The sequence below is a fragment of the Schistocerca nitens genome, chromosome 4, assembly GCF_023898315.1.
Source record: "Schistocerca nitens isolate TAMUIC-IGC-003100 chromosome 4, iqSchNite1.1, whole genome shotgun sequence".
Lineage (NCBI taxonomy): Eukaryota > Metazoa > Arthropoda > Insecta > Orthoptera > Acrididae > Schistocerca > Schistocerca nitens.
Genome location: NC_064617.1, coordinates 271,492,903 through 271,515,119, shown reverse-complemented (window position 1 = coordinate 271,515,119; position 22,217 = coordinate 271,492,903). Strand labels below are relative to the sequence as shown.

At 45.6% G+C, this 22,217-nt stretch overlaps 19 non-coding genes across 19 annotated transcripts; 5 read left to right on the top strand and 14 right to left on the bottom strand.

Moving 5' to 3' along the window:
* Positions 1-4,429: 4,429 nt before the first annotated feature.
* On the bottom strand, positions 4,430-4,501 carry Trnac-gca (transfer RNA cysteine (anticodon GCA)). Its single transcript has one exon. It is a non-coding gene; the product is annotated as a tRNA-Cys (tRNA).
* Positions 4,502-4,818: 317 nt separating this feature from the next.
* On the bottom strand, positions 4,819-4,890 carry Trnaw-cca (transfer RNA tryptophan (anticodon CCA)). Its single transcript has one exon. It is a non-coding gene; the product is annotated as a tRNA-Trp (tRNA).
* A 118-nt stretch (positions 4,891-5,008) lies between these two features.
* On the top strand, positions 5,009-5,080 carry Trnaa-cgc (transfer RNA alanine (anticodon CGC)). The gene has a single exon. It is a non-coding gene; the product is annotated as a tRNA-Ala (tRNA).
* A 274-nt stretch (positions 5,081-5,354) lies between these two features.
* On the bottom strand, positions 5,355-5,426 carry Trnac-gca (transfer RNA cysteine (anticodon GCA)). Its single transcript has one exon. It is a non-coding gene; the product is annotated as a tRNA-Cys (tRNA).
* A 318-nt stretch (positions 5,427-5,744) lies between these two features.
* On the bottom strand, positions 5,745-5,816 carry Trnaw-cca (transfer RNA tryptophan (anticodon CCA)). The gene has a single exon. It is a non-coding gene; the product is annotated as a tRNA-Trp (tRNA).
* A 118-nt stretch (positions 5,817-5,934) lies between these two features.
* Positions 5,935-6,006, top strand: Trnaa-cgc (transfer RNA alanine (anticodon CGC)). Its single transcript has one exon. It is a non-coding gene; the product is annotated as a tRNA-Ala (tRNA).
* A 274-nt stretch (positions 6,007-6,280) lies between these two features.
* Trnac-gca (transfer RNA cysteine (anticodon GCA)) lies at positions 6,281-6,352 on the bottom strand. The gene has a single exon. It is a non-coding gene; the product is annotated as a tRNA-Cys (tRNA).
* Positions 6,353-6,670: 318 nt separating this feature from the next.
* On the bottom strand, positions 6,671-6,742 carry Trnaw-cca (transfer RNA tryptophan (anticodon CCA)). Its single transcript has one exon. It is a non-coding gene; the product is annotated as a tRNA-Trp (tRNA).
* A 118-nt stretch (positions 6,743-6,860) lies between these two features.
* Positions 6,861-6,932, top strand: Trnaa-cgc (transfer RNA alanine (anticodon CGC)). Its single transcript has one exon. It is a non-coding gene; the product is annotated as a tRNA-Ala (tRNA).
* Positions 6,933-7,206: 274 nt separating this feature from the next.
* Trnac-gca (transfer RNA cysteine (anticodon GCA)) lies at positions 7,207-7,278 on the bottom strand. The gene has a single exon. It is a non-coding gene; the product is annotated as a tRNA-Cys (tRNA).
* A 318-nt stretch (positions 7,279-7,596) lies between these two features.
* On the bottom strand, positions 7,597-7,668 carry Trnaw-cca (transfer RNA tryptophan (anticodon CCA)). The gene has a single exon. It is a non-coding gene; the product is annotated as a tRNA-Trp (tRNA).
* Positions 7,669-7,786: 118 nt separating this feature from the next.
* Positions 7,787-7,858, top strand: Trnaa-cgc (transfer RNA alanine (anticodon CGC)). Its single transcript has one exon. It is a non-coding gene; the product is annotated as a tRNA-Ala (tRNA).
* Positions 7,859-8,132: 274 nt separating this feature from the next.
* Positions 8,133-8,204, bottom strand: Trnac-gca (transfer RNA cysteine (anticodon GCA)). Its single transcript has one exon. It is a non-coding gene; the product is annotated as a tRNA-Cys (tRNA).
* Positions 8,205-8,522: 318 nt separating this feature from the next.
* On the bottom strand, positions 8,523-8,594 carry Trnaw-cca (transfer RNA tryptophan (anticodon CCA)). The gene has a single exon. It is a non-coding gene; the product is annotated as a tRNA-Trp (tRNA).
* A 247-nt stretch (positions 8,595-8,841) lies between these two features.
* Trnac-gca (transfer RNA cysteine (anticodon GCA)) lies at positions 8,842-8,913 on the bottom strand. Its single transcript has one exon. It is a non-coding gene; the product is annotated as a tRNA-Cys (tRNA).
* A 6,488-nt stretch (positions 8,914-15,401) lies between these two features.
* Positions 15,402-15,473, bottom strand: Trnaw-cca (transfer RNA tryptophan (anticodon CCA)). The gene has a single exon. It is a non-coding gene; the product is annotated as a tRNA-Trp (tRNA).
* Positions 15,474-15,591: 118 nt separating this feature from the next.
* Trnaa-cgc (transfer RNA alanine (anticodon CGC)) lies at positions 15,592-15,663 on the top strand. Its single transcript has one exon. It is a non-coding gene; the product is annotated as a tRNA-Ala (tRNA).
* Positions 15,664-21,638: 5,975 nt separating this feature from the next.
* Trnaw-cca (transfer RNA tryptophan (anticodon CCA)) lies at positions 21,639-21,710 on the bottom strand. Its single transcript has one exon. It is a non-coding gene; the product is annotated as a tRNA-Trp (tRNA).
* A 247-nt stretch (positions 21,711-21,957) lies between these two features.
* Positions 21,958-22,029, bottom strand: Trnac-gca (transfer RNA cysteine (anticodon GCA)). The gene has a single exon. It is a non-coding gene; the product is annotated as a tRNA-Cys (tRNA).
* Between the last annotated feature and the right edge of the window lie 188 nt (positions 22,030-22,217).

Below are 22,217 nucleotides of genomic sequence, written 5' to 3'. Positions count from 1 at the left end.
TTCCACGTATAGTCCAGATAGGGAAGATGGTCGAAACCCTGTACCACACAGGTCTCGAGGAGTGATAGAGTGTACAGAAGGCTTTTCGGCTCCCAATGATGGTCCACCCCGACGGCCATCTCGTGAATGTAGCACGGATCGGTCTTCCCCTCGGATGGACTGGGCGACGGACAAGGAAGATGACTGTGTACCCCGAGCACCGACGGCAGTTGACACGCTGCCAATGATCATTGATAGCATGACCGTTGATGAAGGTCTCCTTGCAGGGCACCCTGGATCGCTGCGCTAAATTGAAATGCCTAATTTGTCCACAGACAATAACAGGACGATTGTGTTGAACGTTACACTGGTTTTTATGTTGGTGTGTCCATTTGTTTTCTCTTCTTAAATGGAACGACGTTTACAGAGAATGTCACGGACTTACAATATAATGACTTTGAATATTAACAGGATTAGGAGTCCAACAAAATTGGCGGCGTTGAAAGATTTCTTGTATAATTCGGATACCGATATTGCTCTCTTGCAGGAGGTAATGGTCAGTAAATTTAATTTCCCGGGGTTTACCGAAATTTTAAATGTTGCTTTCGAAAATGAATGTGGAACGGCTATTTTGGTGAAACATGGTATACCGGCGGAGCCTTTGTGTCTTCTAGAATCCGGTCGCGGAATCTCTTGTAAAATCTTTAATACGACGGTTGTAAATGTCTATGCCCCCTCTGGTAGCAGCTCCCGAGCGGCCAGGACAACTTTTTTCACCGGTGAAATGGTTCACTTATTAACAGACCATTCAGATAATATCATCATAGCTGGCGACTGGAACTGTGTACTGAAGCCAAAGGATCAAAAACCGAACTTTAACTTCTCTCAAGCACTGAACGATTGTGTCACAGCCTTACGTCTTACAGACACATGGGAACTATTTCACCCCACAGCTGTCAAGTTTACATATATGACGAACTTGGCGGCCAGTCGAATTGACAGAATTTATATATCCGATAGTTTAATGCAGTGTGCATCTTCAATAGACACGATTCCCACCAGTTTTTCTGATCACTGTGGAGTTCGTTGTAGCATACATCTTGACCGGCAAAAGACCTATTGGGGACGCGGGCTTTGGAAATTGAATGTCAGTCTCCTTAACGAAACAGACTTAAATGAATCCATCCAAGTGACCTGGAATATGTGCCTCAGAGCGAGACCCAGATACGTTTCCACCATTGCGTGGTGGACCAACTACGCTAAAAGGAAGCTGCGGATGACTTTGATCGACTATGGCAAGGCAAGGGCTAAACTTCGGAAAGACACTATCGAATTTTATTATACCTGTTTGCGAGAACTGTATGATCGTCCAGTTTTGTCTGCTGACCATTTCATGCAAATAAAGAAAATTAAGGCGATTTTAACCCAACTGAAACGAAGACAACTTGATGGTCTGAAGGTGAAGTCAAGATCACATTCCACTGTCGAAGGTGAAACTGCCTCTTTGTATCATCTCCTCCGGCATGCAAAGAATAGAAGGAATAGTTTTATAAACACCCTGCGCGATGTGAATAACGATGTGCTCCATGAACAACGTGACATCATTAACGAAATCCATCGCTTTTTTACGAGTTTATATGCTGCAACTGACGTCAATGAACAGTCTCTGGCGACGTTACTTAACGGCACAGACTCGATTGTTACTGAGGACGAGAATAGGGCGATATTGGACATCTTTTCTAGTGATGATGTTTTGGATATCGTCAAAACTTCTCCGGTAAACAAGACGCCTGGGCCGGATGGTTTACCAGTCGAATTTTACTACAGGTTTTGGAATGTTCTAGGCGATGCGTTCACCGCCGTCATCAATGAAATCATCAACGGTATCTCCATACCCTCGGAGTTTAAAGAGGGTGTCTTTGTGATGGTTCCCAAGGGGCGAGGAATGAAGGATGTCCGTCGTCTGCGACCTATATGTTTATTAAATGGAGACTACAAACTTGCTGCCCGTGCACTGAAATTGCGACTGACTCCAGTCCTACAACGTGTCATTGCGCAGGACCAAACGGCACTTCCGCATAGAAGTATCCTCAAAACAGTCAGTGAATATCGTGATGTGATTTCAATTTTTTCGGCAGCTCAACTTAAAGGTGCTCTATGCTTTATTGATTTTGCGAATGCTTTTGACCGGATTGATCATCGTTATCTTTTTAAAACAATGTCGACCCTGGGTTTTGGGGGACGGTGCTTGCAGTCTTTGCAAAGTATGATTACTGGGATGACGGCAAAAGTACTTGTCAACGGTCACTGCACGAGAGCCATAAATATTTGTCGCGGATTCCCGCAAGGAAGCCCACTCTCCATGCTGCTCTATGTCATAGCTCTGGAACCTCTTGTCCGACGTTTAAATGTTCGTTTGGAAGGGATCACGATTATGTCGGTAAAGAAAGTAACCAATGTGTATGCAGACGATTTAGGAGTCATAGTTCGGAGTGACGACGATGTTCAAGCTCTTCAGACCGCCTTACACATTTATTGTGGTGCTACTGGTGCAGCTGTGAATCACACGAAAAGCTCTATGCTCAGCCTGAATGGTTATGCGAACGCAGACTTAGATTGGATCACGTCCACGAACCAACATAAGTCCCTCGGTGTCACATTTTCTAGCTGCCCGCTCAAGATGGCTTCACTTAACTGGAAGAACATGCTTACCAACATCAGAGGCTCATTAATAGAGCATCGAAATAGGGACCTCAATTTAATGCAAAGGGTACAACTGATTAACTGTGTGATCCTGTCAAAAGCGATTTGCCTCGGGCAATGTCTTCCTATCCCCTTGGGCATCGCCAAAAATATCACGAGGGCAGTTTGTCAGCTGTTATGGAGGGGCTGTATTTTTAAAGTGGCAGCTCGTACAGTGACCTTACCTCCGGTCGCCGGTGGCCTCGAACTCACAGATATTCGCCAAAAGACAGTGACTTTATTTATCAAGCGTACTCGAGAACACCTCCGTAAGTACCCCGACAGTATTACGACGCAACTGTTTCACCTGACTGAACCTAAGAGTTTAGTTGCTCCTGTCAATGTGGCTCCGATTAATTTCAAGCTGCACCACGTCAGACTTTACTTTACTGAGATCAGTTACGAAGAGGGTATACATCTGACACACAGCCGCAGCGCCACGTCATCTGCTACTTCTATTCCATGGCGCTGTTCAGTCAGGAATCGAATCGAGAAAAAATATCCATCCAAAGATTGGATTACTGTTTGGAAGAATATTCATAATACAGTCTTAACAATGTCAGTAAGGTCGACATGGTATCACGTGGTTAACGATATCGTCGCAAACAATGAGAGGCTACATGCTATAGGACTTCATGATACTCCCTTGTGTCGCCGTTGTGGATATGTTGATACGACAGTTCACAGGTTTACTTGCCAAGGATACAATACCATATGGAACCACATTAAGCAACAGGTCGCATTCCTCAGGCGCAATGATGGTAGATTCATCACCACCGCCGAACTCTCGGCCCCGGACGTGATGTATTTTCCGCGTCAGAAAAATAATACCATACTGTGGTTATACGGCAATTTTGTTCACTTTGTCATCCACAAAACGACCACGGACACCATTGAGGACTACAACTGCTACATCACGGAGGAATATTACAAGCTCCGCGCCCAACGCAACCACAACAAGCATTTTGGAAATATGCTACAAATACTCTTTCAAAAGGACGGTATTGGATGATGTGTTGACTGATATACTGTGCCTATAACCTGAGATCATTTTCATGTATTGTGTGTGTCCTTAAGAAGACTACGTTTCTGTTTTCCAATTAACTTTTATTTCTTTATTCACAATTTTCAACAGATCATGTTCACTCGTTTTGAAAAACCATCCAACGTTACAGAATAAGTTCATTTGGGTGGAGAAATTTGCATTTATCACCACATTTGCAATGGATTCCCTTACGTGCGAAGAAGCATTTGATTTGATTTTCGCTATGAAGCTCGCCGAAGAAGGCGCATGAAGGAGAGCGAATGGAAGGGCTAGAAGGGGAGATGGGAGGCCCTAAAAAAAAAAAAAAAAAAAAAAAAAAAAAAAAAAAAAAGTGGTAGAGTGTCTGCTTCGCATGCAGAAAGTCCTGGGTTCAAATCCCAGCTCCTCCAATTTTTGTTTCTCCGTGCAGCAGTACATGAAAACTTTTGCCTATCACCATATTCTATAAAATTCAGTGTACAAGATTCTTCCCCCAAGCAAGTGGATTTCGTACAGTTCGACCGCATGGCGGGAGGACGATGACCTGCAAGAGCCTGGGCTGCGATCCCCCCATTGAAATGTTGCTCCAAAGCCTTCGGTATGGCGTGCGGAGTGCACCTGAAACATGTATTTGCAACTCACCGCGACAACCGTCATTTGTTTTTTCGAGATACTGAAAAATGAAGGGGGCACCCGGGATTGAACCGGGGACCTCTCGATCTGCAGTCGAATGTTCTACGACTGAGCTATACCCCCTTTCACGATCTTTCTATTCCCATAATTAAGGAAAAATATTATACTCTGCCTGGCTAAAGACGTCTAATCGAGCAAAATATTGCGTAATCATTATCTCTCAGTTATATATTAGCGTTAAACGATATAAATATCAAAAATACTAGACACTTCGCGCCTGGAGAAAGTGCGAGTCGGCGCCTTCACCTTAATGTCAGAACGCGAAAATTGCACTAGTAGCTTTTTTCAAGCAAGTTCTGTTCGTCCGTTCTCTGTAATCGTTTGGTATCTGATTAAACTGACATACTCGCCTATGGCTTTCGTAAACGAAAATTTCATTGTGACCCCGACGTGATTTGAACACGCAACCTTCTGATCTGGAGTCAGACGCGCTACCGTTGCGCCACGGAGTCGACGCTGCTTAGGTCTTGTAATGAATAGGTTCCTCGAACACTTACTGTACCGTTCAAACCTAAGAAATAATGACAGTAGGATCCACGAGAGACTCGTCGCAGATGTAGTTCCTCTGGCGGGGGTGTAACTCAGTGGTAGAGTGTCTGCTTCGCATGCAGAAAGTCATGGGTTCAAATCCCAGCTCCTCCAATTTTTGTTTCTCCGTGCAGCAGTACATGAAAACTTTTGCCTATCACCATATTCTAAAAAATTCAGTGTACAAGATTCTTCCCCCAAGCAAGTGGATTTCGTACAGTTCGACCGCATGGCGGGAGGACGATGACCTGCAAGAGCCTGGGCTGCGATCCCCCCATTGAAATGTTGCTCCAAAGCCTTCGGTATGGCGTGCGGAGTGCACCTGAAACATGTATTTGCAACTCACCGCGACAACCGTCATTTGTTTTTTCGAGATACTGAAAAATGAAGGGGGCACCCGCGATTGAACCGGGGACCTCTCGATCTGCAGTCGAATGCTCTACGACTGAGCTATACCCCCTTTCACGATCTTTCTATTCCCATAACTTAAGGAAAAATATTATACTCTGCCTGGCTAAAGACGTCTAATCGAGCAAAATATTGCGTAATCATTATCTCTCAGTTATATATTAGCGTTAAACGATATAAATATCAAAAATACTAGACACTTCGCGCCTGGAGAAAGTGCGAGTCGGCGCCTTCACCTTAATGTCAGAACGCGAAAATTGCACTAGTAGCTTTTTTCAAGCAAGTTCTGTTCGTCCGTTCTCTGTAATCGTTTGGTATCTGATTAAACTGACATACTCGCCTATGGCTTTCGTAAACGAAAATTTCATTGTGACCCCGACGTGATTTGAACACGCAACCTTCTGATCTGGAGTCAGACGCGCTACCGTTGCGCCACGGAGTCGACGCTGCTTAGGTCTTGTAATGAATAGGTTCCTCGAACACTTACTGTACCGTTCAAACCTAAGAAATAATGACAGTAGGATCCACGAGAGACTCGTCGCAGATGTAGTTCCTCTGGCGGGGGTGTAACTCAGTGGTAGAGTGTCTGCTTCGCATGCAGAAAGTCATGGGTTCAAATCCCAGCTCCTCCAATTTTTGTTTCTCCGTGCAGCAGTACATGAAAACTTTTGCCTATCACCATATTCTAAAAAATTCAGTGTACAAGATTCTTCCCCCAAGCAAGTGGATTTCGTACAGTTCGACCGCATGGCGGGAGGACGATGACCTGCAAGAGCCTGGGCTGCGATCCCCCCATTGAAATGTTGCTCCAAAGCCTTCGGTATGGCGTGCGGAGTGCACCTGAAACATGTATTTGCAACTCACCGCGACAACCGTCATTTGTTTTTTCGAGATACTGAAAAATGAAGGGGGCACCCGCGATTGAACCGGGGACCTCTCGATCTGCAGTCGAATGCTCTACGACTGAGCTATACCCCCTTTCACGATCTTTCTAATCCCATAACTTAAGGAAAAATATTATACTCTGCCTGGCTAAAGACGTCTAATCGAGCAAAATATTGCGTAATCATTATCTCTCAGTTATATATTAGCGTTAAACGATATAAATATCAAAAATACTAGACACTTCGCGCCTGGAGAAAGTGCGAGTCGGCGCCTTCACCTTAATGTCAGAACGCGAAAATTGCACTAGTAGCTTTTTTCAAGCAAGTTCTGTTCGTCCGTTCTCTGTAATCGTTTGGTATCTGATTAAACTGACATACTCGCCTATGGCTTTCGTAAACGAAAATTTCATTGTGACCCCGACGTGATTTGAACACGCAACCTTCTGATCTGGAGGCAGACGCGCTACCGTTGCGCCACGGAGTCGACGCTACTTAGGTCTTGTAATGAATAGGTTCCTCGAACACTTACTGTACCGTTCAAACCTAAGAAATAATGACAGTAGGATCCACGAGAGACTCGTCGCAGATGTAGTTGCTCTGGCGGGGGTGTAACTCAGTGGTAGAGTGTCTGCTTCGCATGCAGAAAGTCCTGGGTTCAAATCCCAGCTCCTCCAATTTTTGTTTCTCCGTGCAGCAGTACATGAAAACTTTTGCCTATCACCATATTCTATAAAATTCAGTGTACAAGATTCTTCCCCCAAGCAAGTGGATTTCGTACAGTTCGACCGCATGGCGGGAGGACGATGACCTGCAAGAGCCTGGGCTGCGATCCCCCCATTGAAATGTTGCTCCAAAGCCTTCGGTATGGCGTGCGGAGTGCACCTGAAACATGTATTTGCAACTCACCGCGACAACCGTCATTTGTTTTTTCGAGATACTGAAAAATGAAGGGGGCACCCGGGATTGAACCGGGGACCTCTCGATCTGCAGTCGAATGTTCTACGACTGAGCTATACCCCCTTTCACGATCTTTCTATTCCCATAACTTAAGGAAAAATATTATACTCTGCCTGGCTAAAGACGTCTAATCGAGCAAAATATTGCGTAATCATTATCTCTCAGTTATATATTAGCGTTAAACGATATAAATATCAAAAATACTAGACACTTCGCGCCTGGAGAAAGTGCGAGTCGGCGCCTTCACCTTAATGTCAGAACGCGAAAATTGCACTAGTAGCTTTTTTCAAGCAAGTTCTGTTCGTCCGTTCTCTGTAATCGTTTGGTATCTGATTAAACTGACATACTCGCCTATGGCTTTCGTAAACGAAAATTTCATTGTGACCCCGACGTGATTTGAACACGCAACCTTCTGATCTGGAGTCAGACGCGCTACCGTTGCGCCACGGAGTCGACGCTGCTTAGGTCTTGTAATGAATAGGTTCCTCGAACACTTACTGTACCGTTCAAACCTAAGAAATAATGACAGTAGGATCCACGAGAGACTCGTCGCAGATGTAGTTCCTCTGGCGGGGGTGTAACTCAGTGGTAGAGTGTCTGCTTCGCATGCAGAAAGTCATGGGTTCAAATCCCAGCTCCTCCAATTTTTGTTTCTCCGTGCAGCAGTACATGAAAACTTTTGCCTATCACCATATTCTAAAAAATTCAGTGTACAAGATTCTTCCCCCAAGCAAGTGGATTTCGTACAGTTCGACCGCATGGCGGGAGGACGATGACCTGCAAGAGCCTGGGCTGCGATCCCCCCATTGAAATGTTGCTCCAAAGCCTTCGGTATGGCGTGCGGAGTGCACCTGAAACATGTATTTGCAACTCACCGCGACAACCGTCATTTGTTTTTTCGAGATACTGAAAAATGAAGGGGGCACCCGGGATTGAACCGGGGACCTCTCGATCTGCAGTCGAATGCTCTACGACTGAGCTATACCCCCTTTCACGATCTTTCTATTCCCATAACTTAAGGAAAAATATTATACTCTGCCTGGCTAAAGACGTCTAATCGAGCAAAATATTGCGTAATCATTATCTCTCAGTTATATATTAGCGTTAAACGATATAAATATCAAAAATACTAGACACTTCGCGCCTGAAGAAAGTGCGAGTCGGCGCCTTCACCTTAATGTCAGAACGCGAAAATTGCACTAGTAGCTTTTTTCAAGCAAGTTCTGTTCGTCCGTTCTCTGTAATCGTTTGGTATCTGATTAAACTGACATACTCGCCTATGGCTTTCGTAAACGAAAATTTCATTGTGACCCCGACGTGATTTGAACACGCAACCTTCTGATCTGGAGTCAGACGCGCTACCGTTGCGCCACGGAGTCGACGCTGCTTAGGTCTTGTAATGAATAGGTTCCTCGAACACTTACTGTACCGTTCAAACCTAAGAAATAATGACAGTAGGATCCACGAGAGACTCGTCCCAGATGTAGTTGCTCTGGCGGGGCTGCGATCCCCCCATTGAAATGTTGCTCCAAAGCCTTCGGTATGGCGTGCGGAGTGCACCTGAAACATGTATTTGCAACTCACCGCGACAACCGTCATTAGTTTTTTCGAGATACTGAAAAATGAAGGGGGCACCCGGGATTGAACCGGGGACCTCTCTAATTGCAGTCGAATGCTCTACGACTGAGCTATACCCCCTTTCACGATCTTTCTATTCCCATAACTTAAGGAAAAATATTATACTCTGCCTGGTAGAGTGTCTGTTTCGCATGCAGAAAGTCCTGGGTTCAAATCCCAGCTCCTCCAATTTTTGTTTCTCCGTGCAGCAGTACATGAAAACTTTTGCCTATCACCATATTCTATAAAATTCAGTGTACAAGATTCTTCCCCCAAGCAAGTGGATTTCGTACAGTTCGACCGCATGGCGGGGGGACGATCACCTGCAAGAGCCTGGGCTGCGATCCCCCCATTGAAATGTTGCTCCAAAGCCTTCGGTATGGCGTGCGGAGTGCACCTGAAACATGTATTTGCAACTCACCGCGACAACCGTCATTTGTTTTTTCGAGATACTGAAAAATGAAGGGGGCACCCGGGATTGAACCGGGGACCTCTCGATCTGCAGTCGAATGCTCTACGACTTTTTTTTTTTTTCTTTTTTTTTCTTTTTTTTTTTTTCTTCAGCACGGTCAAAATGGCAGGGCTCGTCCGGGATTTGAACCCGGGACCTCCTGCACCCAAAGCAGGAATCATACGCCTTTTTTTTTTTTTCTTTTTTTTTTAGTTGCCAAACATACGTTGCCTTGTTGCCAAATCTCTTTTTTTTTTTTAATTTTTTTTACTGAGCTACTTTTTTTTATAGTGCTCTACCTTGTAGCGAGCGGGGCAGGCAGATGGCGGCAAGGAGGGCAGGGGTCAATTTATCCGAGGCCTGGCCACGGTGCCGCCCTCATACCCGTCATCACTCACATTGATGGGAAAGGAACACTGAGTTTTTGTTTATTTTTATTTATTTTTTTTTTTTATTTTTTTTATATATATATATATTTTTTTTTTTAGAACGCATCAATATGGGATTGGAGCCAGATCATTCGGTTGATACATAAACGGGTGAAGGTTTTAGATCTCGAACAGCTATCCAATACCTGTTCTATTGAATGCAATATGAAGCATATTACCGTACTTGCGACGGTGATCCGCGTAGTTTCTAATTTTAATATATTCCGTTTCCATGTGTAACTGAAACTCGCTGTAATCTTCGCCCGTCAGCCGATTGAAGACATGACTTGTATATTGGCCCAACAGCCACATGACGGCATTATTTTTAGTTGGCGGAAAATATTTGACGTCTGGTCTGTGCAGTAATTTCGTGTCAATGTTATTTTCAGAAGTCCTAGTTATAAGGGCGACTTTTTGACGAACCCATTGCCAATTGCGCATGCGGTGACTGCAAGTATATCTGTGGGGAACAGTATCCACTTGGTGACAATCTGGACAATGGGCTGTGTCGCTTAGCCCAATCCCATGCAGGCGCTCATTTGTGCTGATAATGTTGTTAACCGTTTTGTACCATGTCGACCTGACCAGGGACGGAAGTACACTGCTGCTGATGTTCGCCCACAGGACATCCCAATTGACTCCAGTGTGCTTTTGTTCGATTTTGTTCCTGCCCTCATATCGTTTCCTGTGCTCCAGAATGTCCTTGGCAGTTAAGGGTCGATGTTGGAGAAGGACCTCCCGCAAGTAGCTCTTTTCCAGATAATATGTGCGGATGTGGGAGAGCTGGTAGTCGATCGTCTGCACATTGATCGGCGGTTCTACGCTTTTCGGCGCGACTGCCTCAAACAACTTTGCCGTAAGGGTGTCAGAGTAGTTTTGGATTAAGGATGTCATCCGTTTAATGTACAAAGCCATTGCTTTGGCGTTCAGATCGGTCAGACCCATACCGCCATGCAGAGGGTCGAGGGTCACAGTCTTCACGTCAACTCGAAATATTTCCCCCCGCCACAGAAAATTGGTCAACTTGCACATTATCTGTTTGGCTATGACAGTGGGGATTGGAAAGACCTGTGCCACATAATATGCTCGCGACAGGATACATGTATTTATAAATTTGACCCTCTGAATTTGGTCCATACTGCGATAAACGTTATCTATTAAAGCACCCTTGACTTTGAACGAGACATCCCGCCAATTTGCCGTTATCATCCTTTGTGGAGGGACCGTCAGTATCGTCCCAAGAGATTTGTGTTCCGTAACATGGGTAGCCCATTCTAGGCCGACATCGTCAAGTCCCCTTATACGTAGAAATTTGCTTTTAGTTTCATTCATTTTTGCGCCAGAAGCGGAACAATAGCTTCTGAGGTCTGCCTCCAGTTGAATCACATCATCCCTGTTCCTCACGACGATGCCGACATCATCAGCATATGCCCCAACTGCAGTTTTCTTCCCGGCGATCGTTATGCCCGTCATGTGCTCTTGTACTAGCCGCAGCAATGGTTCTAGGGAGATGACAAAGAGCAACATGGAAAGGGGGCTTCCTTGGGGGACACCCCTTGCGATGGTAATTGGTCTTGTGAGCTGGCAGTTAACGGAGATCGTGGCGACCAGACCAGTGATCATATTGCGCACGACAGCGATGGAGTCATGCCCGAAGCCCATCCTCCGCATCGTTTCGAAGAGGTATTTATGGCTGACACTATCAAATGCTTTATAAAAGTCGACAAAAAGGAGGCCGCAATTAATAGTGCTGGCAGACGACAGAGCGACGATATCTCTATATTGTGCTATAGTCTGAAATATTGATCGCCTATAAGCACAAGTTTGCTGTTGCCCAATTATGTTTGTGGTCAACGGCATCATTCGATTTTTTAAAGCTCTCGCAATAATCTTATAATCTGAATTAAGAAGAGAAATCGGCCGGAAGTTGTTAATCTTTTTACATCCCTTATTTTTAGGAATCAACACGATTTTACATTCTTTAAGTTCTGATGGTACAAACTTTCCCCGCAGGACGTCGTTAACGGCTTGTGTCAACTTATCACCTATGATACTCCAATATCGTTGATAGAATTCGACCGGAAGGCCATCAGGGCCCGGCGATTTACTTTTAGGGGAGCAGCGAATTATTTCAAGGACTTCATCTGGACTAAAAGCCGAAAATAAGCTGGCGTTGTCGTCGGCCGTAATTGTGGAAGTTGTAAACGCAAATAACTCATCCGAATCGTGCTCTTGCGTTGCTTCTGCCTCATACAGGGCACTGTAATATCTGTGGATTTCTCTGATTATCTCGTTTTGCACAGTGAGGACAGTACCGTTTTCTAATCTAAGTTCGTCCATGAATATCCGTCGTCGGTTCTTGCGATGTTTAATCAGATGATATAACGCAGCCGTTTCGTCCTCGCTAACAGATCTGGCTTTTGACTTAAGTTTAAGACCCTCCAGTTGTTTTCTCTTTAAGCTTAATAATGTCGCTTTAATTTTCTTGATGTCGGACAAGCGCCTGTCTGAGCCATCAGCCTGATCATATAAATCCCTTAAGACCATGTAGTAAAATTCCATTGTACGGTGAACTGCCCGAGATCTCTCTATACTATAAGATATAATTACTTTTCGTAATTTGGGCTTCGCCTTGCGGGTCCACCACTCCAAAACACTCGGAAAGTTGTGTACAGAGCGCAAGCAAAATTCCCAAGCTGTCTTTAATTCGACCTCGAGCTCGTCGTCTGTTAAGATGCCGACATTTATGCTCCACTGATTCCTAAACCAGTGAGTTGGTTGCCGGTCTAAGTTTATGCAGGCACTCACACTACAGTGATCAGAGAAGCTGACTGGAGTGATTTCCACTTGTAGCAAATTCCTCACTATGTGACTTGACATATAGATTCTATCAATCCTGCTACTGGAATTATGTGAAATGTGCGTGTATTTCACAAGCGTGGGATACTTAACTTCCCATGCGTCCCTCAGTTTCATTTGGGAGACAAGAAAGTTTAATTCAGGGGAATAATTAAAATTGGGGGATTGATCTTTATGGTGCAATACACAATTAAAATCGCCTGCAATGATCAAGTTTGGAGAGTCTCTCCGCAATAAGTAAATGATATCCTCCTTAAAAAACTTCGATCTGTCAGCGCGCCGTGTACTTCCAGATGGTGCATACAGATTGATTACACTGACGCCCATGATATTCACGCCTATGCCCCGTCCAGAGTCTAACTTTTCGACATCGGCTAGAGGTATTCCTTCCCTGACTAAAATCGCTGTGCCAGCACTGAATTCGGGAGCGAAATTGATTATTGCAACATAGCCGGGAATGTTAATTTGCCGTGTAGCAACCTCTTGTAAAAGGGCAATATCTGTACCAGAGTCAAACAAAAATTCTTTTAATAAAGCAAATTTTAACTCTGACGTAATCCTATTGATATTAAGGGAGGTGATAGTATAGGCCTGTAGCATATAGGTAATGAGATGTAAAAGTATAACAAAACGATTGCATCGAGCCCAAGAGTGCCGGCTGCAGATTTAAAAAAGGTATAATGTGAGCAGCCATAAGAGGATTATTGGATCAGGAAGCGAAATAAAAACCATAACAAGTGATACACTACGAATCATAGGCCGGTTGTAGCAAAAACGACACAGTGAATGCTGCGAACCATAACCGGATAAAAGGACAGAAAAAACACGAAGAAGCTTTGCAACCTTAGGTGACAGCATGGAACAAACCTTGTACCAACGGAATTACTTCTGTGGAGGGTGGGCTTCGCCAAGTTCTTTGCTGTTGTCATCACCGGATCGTTCCCTCACAATTTCATAACTAATATTTCGGGGTACTACATCCGCTTGCGAGGAAGTGGAATTTCCCTTGTTGCGAGGAGCTGAGAGATTTGGCTGTGGATTGAGCCTTCGTCGTGGGGCGTTTTGAGGTCCCGAAGTTTTTGTGGATTCTTTGAGACGCGGTCGTGTCGTTGTCGCAGCACTGCCGCCGGCAGCTGGCAGGTTGGTAAACACTTTCACTTGTTTACTTCCGCCCGGAATTTGTTGTAGGGCGTCAGCTGTAGCGCGTTGTTGACACAACACTTCCTCACTGTGTGCGCGTTGTAGCGGCTGTTGTCCTTCGGGCGCGGCACTCAAAATTGGAGGTTCCTGTTCATGACCCGGCGTCTCAGAATTCGACATCCCCTCAAGTCCATCCGCACTGGCTTCAAAATCGACCCGCATAACATCATGTGGTACTAAATCCTCCGCGATTGATGGTTTTGGTTTCCGGGCTGCAGGAGTCGTGTGAGATACTTCCTCATCTGAATGCTCATCACTACGTTCCAGCGGCCTTTTCTTTTGCTGAGATTCACTTTCAAGACAAACCGGCGCAGCAGTTTGCCGTCCTACGAGTGGTGGAAACGCATCAGCGTTTATGGGCGGGGTCTCGGAGGTAATTGCTTGGGGAGCATCAACATCAGGGTGTGCAGAAGAACCAGAAGTATCCACTGCCATTACCTCGTTAAGTGTTAATCTACGCCGCGGCTGGAGATTATTTTTTAAGACAAAAACTCGGCGGGGGCAGTCCTGGCGAAGATGGCCTAGTTCATTGCAGATATGGCAGGTGGGGGCTTGACCAGAATATATAATGTGAGCCTTATAACCATCAACCGTAATGTGAGAAGGAATGTTCATTTTTACTTCCATGTCCACAGATCTAATCCCATTGAAACATTGTAATTTGTAGCGAGACGACCACTTTTCGTTGACAATTTCTTTAACCTCACCAAACTTAGAAAGTGCATCTTTAATTTTAGCATTGTCAATCTCTATGGGCAAGTTAAGTACTCGAACTGTCTGAATCGAGGTATCGGCACGTGTTACATTAACCATACTAGTGGTGCCGTCGCGATGAACAAAAGGGACTCGTTTGCCGATTTTTTCAAGAAGTCGATCAACTGCTACTGGACTGAGAAACTTGACAAACACGCAATAACGATCAGAATCTAGCTGGGTGGTGTGCACAGAATCAGAAGTGATGCCTATTACCTCGGTTAGCCAGTCATGAATCTCGAGGGCGGTCGGTTGAACTCGGCGAGTATCCTTGTCAAAGCCAAAAACCAGGGTGTTTTTCCGGATGGTGGTAGACATGGCGCTGCGGCTGTATGGAATCCGGTCAAGCCCGAATCCCGTACAAGATCGGCAAGTTGCTGACGAAAAGGACGACCACAAAAAAAGAAAAAAAAGTACAATGCACGTGAATCACTCGGAACGCAGAAACACACAACGGCAAACAGTAAACACTGGCAACGTCACCGACGACGCGGAGCAACCAGCTAGCACGTCCGACCGCGGCGACAGCGAAAGCCGGAATGCTACTGAGCTATACCCCCTTTCACGATCTTTCTATTCCCATAACTTAAGGAAAAATATTATACTCTGCCTGGCTAAAGACGTCTAATCGAGCAAAATATTGCGTAATCATTATCTCTCAGTTATATATTAGCGTTAAACGATATAAATATCAAAAATACTAGACACTTCGCGCCTGGAGAAAGTGCGAGTCGGCGCCTTCACCTTAATGTCAGAACGCGAAAATTGCACTAGTAGCTTTTTTCAAGCAAGTTCTGTTCGTCCGTTCTCTGTAATCGTTTGGTATCTGATTAAACTGACATACTCGCCTATGGCTTTCGTAAACGAAAATTTCATTGTGACCCCGACGTGATTTGAACACGCAACCTTCTGATCTGGAGTCAGACGCGCTACCGTTGCGCCACGGAGTCGACGCTGCTTAGGTCTTGTAATGAATAGGTTCCTCGAACACTTACTGTACCGTTCAAACCTAAGAAATAATGACAGTAGGATCCACGAGAGACTCGTCCCAGATGTAGCTGCTCTGGCGGGGGTGTAACTCAGTGGTAGAGTGTCTGCTTCGCATGCAGAAAGTCCTGGGTTCAAATCCCAGCTCCTCCAATTTTTGTTTCTCCGTGCAGCAGTACATGAAAACTTTTGCCTATCACCATATTCTATAAAATTCAGTGTACAAGATTCTTCCCCCAAGCAAGTGGATTTCGTACAGTTCGACCGCATGGCGGGAGGACGATGACCTGCAAGAGCCTGGGCTGCGATCCCCCCATTGAAATGTTGCTCCAAAGCCTTCGGTATGGCGTGCGGAGTGCACCTGAAACATGTATTTGCAACTCACCGCGACAACCGTCATTTGTTTTTTCGAGATACTGAAAAATGAAGGGGGCACCCGGGATTGAACCGGGGACCTCTCGATCTGCAGTCGAATGCTCTACGACTTTTTTTTTTTTTTTTTTTCCTTTTTTTTTAACCCGGGCCTCCTGGGTGAGAGCCAGGTATCCTAGCCACTTTTTTTTTCCAATTTTTAGTCTTTTTAATTTTTTTTTTGAATCATACCCCTTTTTTTATTTCTTTATTTGTTTGGTAATGTAAAACCGGCTGTAAAATCGTCGGGAGTGAATCCTTTCTCTTGTGCGCCTGGTGATGGAGGTCGGGGTCAGAGACGCGCCGCAAAAGCAGTGGGGCCTCTTCGCGGCACTGCCAGTACTTCGCGCTCCAAACCCCTCCCATGTCACCATGAAAGACAATCAGTGGTCACTAGCCTATTCCCATCCTTTCGAAAACAATGTGGAGCATATTACCAAATGTCTTCTTATGAGCCGGGTACTGGAGCATCTTTGCAAATTCTGTTTCCATATACATTAAAAATTCAAGGTGATTGTCGCCTCCAACGTTGTTAAAAATGTAACTGGTGAACTTCCCCTTGAGCCAGATCACTGTATTGTTTTTCGTCTGAGGGAAGTAGCGATCAGCGGGGCGGTACAAATGCTGAGGGGTAAAAGTGTGCGCAGCGGTCCTGGTGATGAGGGCAAGTTTCTCTCTGATCCACTGCCAGTTGTAATTATGGCCGCCACACGTATATCGATGACACACAGTGTCGACAAGGTGACATTTGCCACAGAGGTTTGTGTCACTTAACCCTATTCCGAAGAGACGTTCATTAGTACAGATGAGATTATGGATAACTTTGTACCACGCTGTCCGTGCATCACTCGAAAGAACCGAACAACTAATATTTTTCCAGACGACGTCCCATGCGAATCCAGGGAACTTGGATTCTATGACATTGTTCCTGTGCAGCTGTTGCCGTTCTGCTAAAATCGCTTTCGCCGTGACTGTCGGCGACCGTAAAAGTTCTTTGCTGATGTAGCTGCACTCAAGATAAAAGTTCCTTATATGTTTAAGTTTAAAACTGATGTGCTGAAGATGGACTGGGGGGTCGACACTTTGCGGCCGGACTATATTGTACAACTTCGCCGTGAGGCATTCCGGGGAGTTGGACATGATAGTTAATGTTCTGTTGACATATAATGCCATTGCTTTACAGTTAATGTCCGTCAATCCCAGGCCCCCTTTACAAGGATCCAGAATTGCTGTCTTGCCCGAGACACGAAATAATTCCCCACGCCACAAAAAATTTGTTAAGCGGGACATAATGGCCTTTGCTATCATGGCGGGAAGAGGGAAAATCTGTGCAGTGTAGTAAGCCTTGGACAAGATATAAGTATTTAATAAGCGAACCCTTTGAAATTGGTCCAGGCAGCGGGAGTGATTGGCAATCAATGCCCCCTGGATAGTCCGTAAAACATCGCGCCAATTTATCGAGATCATTCGGAAAATGGATGTCGTCAGGACTATTCCAATAGCTTTATGTTGATGGACAGGAGTCGCCCACGCAATGCGCAACTGGGCAAGCCCCTTGAGGTTTAGAAATTTACTTTTTTGAACGTTCTGCCTCGCACCGGATGCCGAACAATAGGCCGCGAGCGCCAACTCGAGGTGTGACACATCCGCCTGATTTCTAATGATGACGCCAACGTCATCCGCATATGCGCCCACCACAGTTTTCATTCCTGAAACTGTAAGTCCGGTGAGCCGACATCGTAGCTGTCGTAAAAAGGGTTCGAGAGAAAGAACAAAAAGCAGCATTGACAAGGGACTGCCTTGTGGGACGCCTCGTCGTATTTCAATGCGCTGCGTCAACTGGCAATTAACAGAGAGTTGTGCTGTGATTCCCATCGCCACGTTCTTGATGACGGCTATGGAGGTGGCAAGAAATCCCATCCGGCGCAACGTCTCTATCAGATACGGATGATCGACCCGATCAAACGCTTTGTGGAAATCGACAAAAAGCAGTCCACATTTAATATTGCATGCGTGAGTCAGGGCAACGACGTCCCGGTATAAAGCAGCAGTTTGTAGGATGGTCTTCTTAAAGGCACAAGTCTGTTGGGGGCAAATGATTTTAGCGGTGAGCGGCATAATGCGGTGATGGAGTACTCGAGCGAGAAGTTTATAATCAGAGTTCAAAAGGGAAATCGGTCGGAGGTTAGTTAAACGTTTGCAACCCTTGTTCTTCGGGAGAAGTACAATTTTGCACTGTTTGAATTCTGCTGGCACCGGTGTTCCCCGTAAGACTTCATTGATTAGTTGGGTGAATTTATCTCCTATTAAATGCCAAAACCTTTTATAGAATTCAACGGGGAGGCCGTCAGGTCCTGGCGATTTGTTAACGGCAGAATTGCAGATTACGGCGTAAACATCATCATTTTCGACAGTCGAAGAAATAGCGTCATTGTCATCTCCCGTAAGTTGTGGAGTATGAGAGCCAAAAAGTTCGTCATAATCGTCCACATTTGTATCCCCCGGTGCATACATGTTTGAATAGTAAGCGGAGATTTCCTGGAGTATTCCCCGCTGCGTGCTGATTTTGGTACCATCCTCGAGTTGAAGTTCGTCTATGAAAGTGCCTCGCCTAGTTTTGCTGTCGCGAATAAGATGATACAAGGCAGCAGTCTCATCTGCAATGACGGATTTCGCTTTGGACCGTACCTTAAGGCCCTCCAGTTCTTGACGTTTCAAGCGCAGTAATTTGGCTTTTATCAGTTTGACATCTTTCAGGCGTGTCGTCACCGCTCCCGCCTGATCATAAAGATCCCGTAGCACACTGTAATAGAACTCGACGGTGGTTTTCCGTTCCCTAGCCCTGCGGATACTAAAGGATACTAAAACACTCCTGATCTTTGGCTTCGCCCGTCTGGTCCACCATTCAATCACACTTCGAAAGTTGTGAAGTGAACGGAGACACAGCACCCATGCAGCAACTATTTCGTCTTCTAATTCTGTGTCCGACAATAAAGAAACATTTAGATGCCACTGGTTGCGTACTCGGCGAGTAGGTTGTTGTGGCAGATTGAGACATGTTAACAACGCACTATGGTCGGAGAAAATGACGGGAACAGTTTCAGCGTGTGTTACGTTGCTTTTTAAATCATCCGAAACATAAATTCTGTCGATTCTGCTAGAAGAGTTGGCAACGGTATGAGTCAATTTCACCAGTGTGGGGTATTTTACCTCCCACACATCGTGAAGTTTGAGGTCAGCAACAAGGCGTCGCAGCTCACCAGAATAATTAAAATTAGGAGTCTGATCTTTGCGGCCCAGAACACAATTAAAGTCACCACCGAGTATCAGTGGTGAGGGATTTCGCCGCAAAAGGTAAATGATATCGTCTTTGAAGAACGCGGCTCGTGCTGCCCGGTGACTACTACCAGAGGGTGCATATAAATTGACAAAAGTGACCCCTGCTATTGTAAGTCCAATCCCTCTCCCCGACTCTAACGTTTCAACTGTTTGTACGGGAATGCCTTCCCGAACTAAAATGGCAGTACCGACGTGCGCTTCCGGTGAAACATTGTAAAAACCTACAAATCCGGGAAAGTCGAGGCGGGGCGAGACAACCTCCTGAAGAAAGGCGATGTCAGTCGCTGAGTCGTAGAGAAACTGTTTGAGAGCAGCGAGTTTTAAATCCGACTGGATCCTGTTAATATTGAGGGTGGAAAGCGTGTAGGATTGCAACATGAAGCACGGAGATATCTAACCAACTATCAAGCCATCATTCCACGCCAGAACCTTCGTGAGAATCTGACTTGGAAGGTGCGTCAGCATCGGCGTGGGAACCTTTCTTTTTAGGCTTCCTGCGAACAACATTGACATTTGGTTTCACCGAGTGGCGGCGCCAACCTCCCGTGGAGAAATTCGCAGCGGAAGGCGGGGTAGGAGGATCGGAGCTGACGTCAGGTGCCAGCTCCTCCTCCGCTGCACACGGTGGTTGCTCAGACTGCAAAACTACTTCCGGCGTCCTATCTCTTCCACATTCTCTTTCGGGAGCGGAGTGTTTATCAACAGTGGAACCTTCCGTTTGTTTGTTGTCGGGCTGAGGCGGTGACGTAGCCAGCTGTTGACGCTCACGCATGTCCACGACCTGGCTACAAACGGTGTCAACATCGGTCGGTCGGTCGGTCTGCATCGGTTGACATGCCTCAGGTGACAGGCGTGGTACTGAAGCTACCGCGGCCTGTTCGTTTACGGGTAATGGATCCAACTTTGCAACTGTCACCGGAGAATTGGCGCTACAAACCGAAAGCATGGAATGTTCGGAGCCCGGAATCTCAAACAGCGGTTGCGAAGCGCCATCGACAGAAGTCTTAGCCACATTGTCATCTTCGTCTGCACTACCGCTATCGTACGTGCGGCGTCTGTTGTGAGTAACGACACTACTTTGAACAACAGAAGAGGCTGAAGTCTCCTTTCGCGCTAGCGGTGGAAAGTCAGCAGCACGATGCTGCGCCCTATCTTCATCTTTGTCCGGGATGGAGGAACTTGACCCATCTGACACAGAAGTTTCCTTCACAAGGTCGGCCAGAGTTAACTTTTTGCGCTGCTGTAAGTGGGTTTGCAAAACAAAGACCCGTTTCGGACAATCCTGCCTCATATGTCCACTCTCATTACAGACATGACAGGTCAAAGTCTGTCCACTGTACATAACATGCGCTTTATATCCGCAAACTTGAACATGAGAGGGAATATTATGCTTGACATGCATGTCGACCGAACGCACACCGCTAAAGCATTGCAACCGGTGTTGGCTGGACCACCGTTCATTCCTAATTAGCTTGATATCCCCATACTTAGAAAGAACATCTTTTAAATAACAGTTGTCAACCTCGGGGGGCAAGTTAAAAACACGCACATGCTTGTAATCAACATCAGCATTAGAAACTGTGACCTTACTCACCGAATTGTCACGGTGTCGGAATTCAGCTTCCCCATCAAATTTGTTTAAGATCCGTTCCAGCACCAAAGGTGAGAGCAGCTTGACATAGAAACAGTATTGTTCCAGATCATAGTAAGCCGTATGTATCTGATCAGATGTGAGGCCAACAACATCAACAATCCAGTCGTGAATTTCCAGTGAGCTGGGTTGTACATACCGGGTAGACTTGTCAAAACCAAATCGCACAGTAAGCTTCCTGGGAAACATGGTAGACATTTCAGCAGATAAACAGCGGCCAAAACCGCTTTCAAGAAAGAAACAAAAGAGACGTCGACAACACAAGGACAACGACACAAAACACTAACACACACTGAACGAAGAGCAACAAGAATTAGTCACGACTTCGAAACACAGCAGCTAAGCGGAGCGCTAACACGTCCTCACAGCACGCCGTCTGAAGCGGAACTGACGACTGAGCTATACCCCCTTTCACGATCTTTCTATTCCCATAACTTAAGGAAAAATATTATACTCTGCCTGGCTAAAGACGTCTAATCGAGCAAAATATTGCGTAATCATTATCTCTCAGTTATATATTAGCGTTAAACGATATAAATATCAAAAATACTAGACACTTCGCGCCTGGAGAAAGTGCGAGTCGGCGCCTTCACCTTAATGTCAGAACGCGAAAATTGCACTAGTAGCTTTTTTCAAGCAAGTTCTGTTCGTCCGTTCTCTGTAATCGTTTGGTATCTGATTAAACTGACATACTCGCCTATGGCTTTCGTAAACGAAAATTTCATTGTGACCCCGACGTGATTTGAACACGCAACCTTCTGATCTGGAGTCAGACGCGCTACCGTTGCGCCACGGAGTCGACGCTGCTTAGGTCTTGTAATGAATAGGTTCCTCGAACACTTACTGTACCGTTCAAACCTAAGAAATAATGACAGTAGGATCCACGAGAGACTCGTCCCAGATGTAGTTGCTCTGGCGGGGCTGCGATCCCCCCATTGAAATGTTGCTCCAAAGCCTTCGGTATGGCGTGCGGAGTGCACCTGAAACATGTATTTGCAACTCACCGCGACAACCGTCATTTGTTTTTTCGAGATACTGAAAAATGAAGGGGGCACCCGGGATTGAACCGGGGACCTCTCGATCTGCAGTCGAATGCTCTACGACTGAGCTATACCCCCTTTCACGATCTTTCTATTCCCATAACTTAAGGAAAAATATTATACTCTGCCTGGCTAAAGACGTCTAATCGAGCAAAATATTGCGTAATCATTATCTCTCAGTTATATATTAGCGTTAAACGATATAAATATCAAAAATACTAGACACTTCGCGCCTGGAGAAAGTGCGAGTCGGCGCCTTCACCTTA